Raw genomic sequence first — 4,976 nt, forward strand, 5'->3', positions numbered from 1 at the left:
TACCTGGGCCTAGAGTTTACACTCTTAATATTTAATGAGAGGTGAGGGGACAAAGAACCAAAGAAATTCATGCTATATTGGTTCCCAAAACAGTAAACACTCATTTAAGTGCCCTTTTAATTTCCATCTTGATTCTAGAGTATAGTCATGTTAGCATGTGTTAGAAGGTCAAAAGACAAAGGATCTAAAACTTTATAGAAATGATGAGCATTAGACTATATGCCTTCTATTTTTGCTCAAACCAAAGTCTTTATTGGTACTATGATTTTTCATAGTTTCTTTCAACAATGGCTGTCTGAAGAGTTATAAATGTAATTATAGAATCTAATAAAGGGAAACTAAGGAAATACCTCCAACAAAAAAGGGGGAAATCACATATAACTGGGTTAAGGGGGGAATACATACTTAAAGTATATAAAAGATTGAAGAGAACACATCTCTAAAGAAATTACTTATTTGTATCCACAAACAGGCTTTAGAAAATGAACTCTCATATAAGGATAGTACTTCTCATATGCACATGCATGCACAGACACTTTATCTACACTTTGACATAATGATGAGTTTATTAGTTCTGGTGATCACTTTCAAGAGAATGACAATTTCTTGGATTAGGTTCAGTTCCCAGCACTCATATCTGGTGCCTCACAATCCCCTGTAACTCCAGCTCCTGGGTATCTGATGTCTTCTTCTGGACCTGTGGGAAACTCCACCCACATTCACAGACACATTTGCATACATATAATTTTAATTTTTTAAAAGAATAACAAGGCTGTGACTTTTTCACTTCAATATATATAGCATTTAAAATTCTTATTGACGTAGGTGTTGGCACATACTTTTAAATCTTGCATTTAAGACTGATTTTTCTTGAGAAAAGGTCTTGCTATGTAGCACACGCTAGCTTTGAACTTGTTATGTGGTTCATATTGACCTCCTTCCAAGTCCTGGAATTATGTGTGTGACAGTATACCTAGCTCAAAATACTGATTTGAATATTATGAGTCACCAAATGAGACTTGATGGGTTAGATCCAATTGTTGGTAAAATAGCGACTGGTGGAGTTCGTGGTAATGCTACTTATTAGGATGAGCACTCCTGTACAGAGAACACTTGGTTACTAAGAACCCTGTGGACAGGTCTGGAGCCAGGACTGACTAGTCATAATAGTTGGCCTTCATTGGACCAAGTAACCCAGGCCTCTGTTAGGCAATGAATATAAAATTATTCTTTTGCAAGTGCATCCATGTGTTAAAAGTGTCTCTGAAGATGAGGAAGCCCCTGAGAGGTTGACAAATGCGGTAACAAATCCTGCCTTGAAGGTTAACCTGGTAGGTGAATTTCCATGTTTACTATAGTCATTCAAGTTTAAATGGTCTGTTTCCCACCTGGAAAAATGGAATTGATCTTTGAGGATACAGAATGATCTTAGTAAGAAATTTCAAATAATAAGAAATTTCAAATAATATTTTCCATGGGATAAAAGAAAATACCCGAGTTTATGTATACTTACAGTAGAGTAGACTAAAGCATTTTATTCATGTAATGTGACTTACAGAAAGGCAAGATGGTTCTAACATAGACATTTATAGACATTTTGGCATGTGATGTTATCTTTCTATAAAATTGAAATGCCCTTTTCACTAAGTAAAAAACTCTCTCTTCAGGTGTTTTTACTCAGTTGCATGCAAAATTCTCCCAACCCCTAGGTGCTCCACTGTTCTAAGCTTAAAAGGGGCAAATGCATCTGTCCACCAGGATGCATTTTGCTCCAGAGCCACGAAGGGGACACTGGCAGCAGCTTCCCTCTCTGAACTTAATTCTACAGCATCATGTCTTCTAGTGCAAACACACTTGGCCTGCTCAGGGGTCATGTGTCAGTGGGCCTGAGGAAGTAACCAGAAGGGAATTCACATTTTAATTCCTCCTAGGCCATAGTGAAGAAATATACTTACGTAATAGTCCCCTGACCCAAATGCACACACAGCCTGCTCTAACAATAAACAATGCACTGAGTAGGTTAGTCAACAAGTGAGTTTAAGAGCAATTAAACCATCATTTCATCAGAACAAAGAGAGGTTGGTTTGTCCTCCATCCTAAACTTCTGGATAACCTTCAAGAGCTTACTATACAGGCAGGACATAAGAAGTAGGTTTGGGAAGCCAGGATGTGAGGGAAACCATGTAAGGCCATTTCTTTTCCATTGCAACAGCAGTAGCTTATTATTATTAAGTGCTCATAAAGGTTGAGAGTTGGATCAACTTACAGGAATCCTTTGCTCCAGTATTATGATTTAACTTATAGATTTCTAAGCTATAAGCTGCAAAAATTGTGATACATTTTAATGTCCTTTTTCATGTATAGTAAATGGAGAAGGCATGTGAGCATTCTTTAGGCATTCCAGGAATAATGTTCCTAAGTGATCAATGTTTTCATTTGGTTCTTTCTCCATCCTTAGGGGTAAACACTAAAATAGAGCTAAATGTGTTTAATTTTTTTAAAGATTTAGTACAAATTCCATAGTAACTTAATATCCAATAACATCTTAATTCACTGGGTTCCCAGGGCTATTTTAAAGTCTTTAGGGGAAAATATAATTCTTTTTTCTTTCTTTCTCAGCTTTGGTATGTTGCCATTAAACTTCACTCAGTCTCCCCATACTCATTTTCAGCTTCTCCATTCTATTCAGCATGCAAGATCCTAAAAGGAACAGGATACTATTAACTGGTGGAGGGAAGGGAAACATTTGTGGCTGTGATGAGCTGGGAGTTTGGTCTCCAGTTCCAAATCCAAGTCCTTGAACTTTTTCAGGCTTCTTTTTGTCCACATAATTAAAGGGGATGCTTAGTAAAGGTCCTCAAATCCTCAATGCATTTTCTGGTTGTCATGCAGAAACATTTAATGGTAGGTCACATAGTGGGACATTAATTGACCCCTTTCCATAGCTTCTGGATGTTTTAGAAGATATGAGTGATATAACACTCCTGCTAGAGTCATACATACTTAAAAAACAAATCAAAACTGGACCTTGAGGGCTTATATTATAGACTCTCAAAGTGAAATGACATTTCAAAGCCAAAAAGAGACATTTTAAGGTTAGAAGTATCATTTCTACTTAAAAATTATCTATTTTATTTTCATGTTCTCTGTCTGTGTGTCTGTGTGTGCATAGAAGCCATAAGGGGAGATTGAATCCCTTGGAGCTTAATCATCTGTAAACCACAGGATGTGGGTGCTGAGATCCAAACTCCAGTACTTTGAAACAACAGCACAACTGCTGAGCCACCTCTCCATGCCTGTTTCTACTTTTGATTAGCAACATGAAAGAAATCCATAAGTCTTGCCAGCAATGAATCCTTTTATTATGTGGTAGGAATTATAACCATTCAGCTGGGTGTAGTAGTGAACCCTGGAGGCTGAGACAGGAGAGTTCAGAATTCCAGACCAGCCTGGGAAACATAGCAAGACCTATCTCAGACAAAGGGAGGGAACTGTATAACCACATAAATTTCAGTGTTAAATTTAGTTATTCATGTGACAATTTTTCTCTTCCTATAATGGTCCAAATTGTCCATTTATATTTACTTTCAAGATGAGGAATCTTCCAATTCAATAAACTGGCTGATTCCATCACCATGAAGATTAAAACCAAGTTCAAGAAGGTTTTTTTTCCTGCTTCAAAACCATGAATACAAATTTAACACTGCTAGCATTCATAAAATTGTGTTGAAGCAGTACCAAAGAGAGCAGAAAACCATCATCTCTGCAGGAAAAATAATTCACAGGTTAGCTGCGTTAACAGTGGGGAGTGCTGTCATTTCTGGTTAGTCAGGACAGTGTGGTATCAAGGTTGCCCTGGAAACTGAATTTTCATGTTGGAGTTCACATTGAGGTGCCAGTAGTGTACATAATGCTATGCCAATGTCGCACTTCCTACATTGCTGAGAAAGATCACAGCAGTATCATTAGGTTTGGAGCACAGACCTTCAATGGCACTGAAACTGTTGTTTATGAACTCTGTCCTGCTGGCTCTGTTGAACTGACTTACAGATACTTAATCTTTTCTGAGAAAAATAAAGAGATTGAGAGGTCTGTTCCATCTCTATTTCACACCATAGTAACCAAGGAAGCCAGAAAACAACAGGATTTTGTACTAAAATTTAAGACCGATAGCCAAGCCCACCCACCAAAATATATTGATTTATTTTTAAGTTCCCATCATACATTCTGGAACTTAATTTGCTTTCCATTGTTCTTAATTCTACCATATCCTTTGAGATGTCCCAACAGTAGCTACATAGATCTTATATCCACAACACAGAAGGATATTAAAGAAGAGAAGAATGAGAGGAGGAAGAAATAACAATATTTATACAGCCAAAATTTTGAAGGTACTCTATTTTTATTTCAAAACATGAGGAAAATTCAAAATTGGAGCTTCAATGACCAAAAACATGTTGGAACAAAATTTTCAGGCCACCATTAGGGCAACAAGTCTCACATAGACAGGTGGATGTTAGAGAATGATACTCAAGACTTGGCTGAAAATATTGCACACATACACACCCACAAATAGATTCCTACTTGCTTGACTAATTCTCAGTTGTGAGTGTGGTGCATTCCCCATGCCACTAGTAATTTATGCCTTTTCCAGAGTCTGTGCAGTATCCCTCTCTCCCTCTCTCTCTCTCTCTCTCTCTCTCTCTCTCTCTCTCTCTCTCTCTCTCTCTCTCTCTCTGTGTGTGTGTGTGTGTGTGTGTGTGTGTGTGTGTTTGAAAAGCCTACTTCCTCACAAAAGTTTAGCATCATTTACCTGCAAAGGACTTCAAATTATAAATTCCTTATGCCACCTTTATAGCCCCCAAGTCATTTACAAATAACTATAGCTGCAGGACTTCCACAGTCACATAAAAGAACCCATGTGTTAGTTATTTTATTTAGTATCTTCTAGGTGTGAGTAAACCTCACTAAACATA

This window comes from Phodopus roborovskii, unplaced genomic scaffold (genome assembly GCF_943737965.1).
Source record: "Phodopus roborovskii unplaced genomic scaffold, PHOROB, whole genome shotgun sequence".
In the NCBI taxonomy this organism is placed as follows: domain Eukaryota; kingdom Metazoa; phylum Chordata; class Mammalia; order Rodentia; family Cricetidae; genus Phodopus; species Phodopus roborovskii.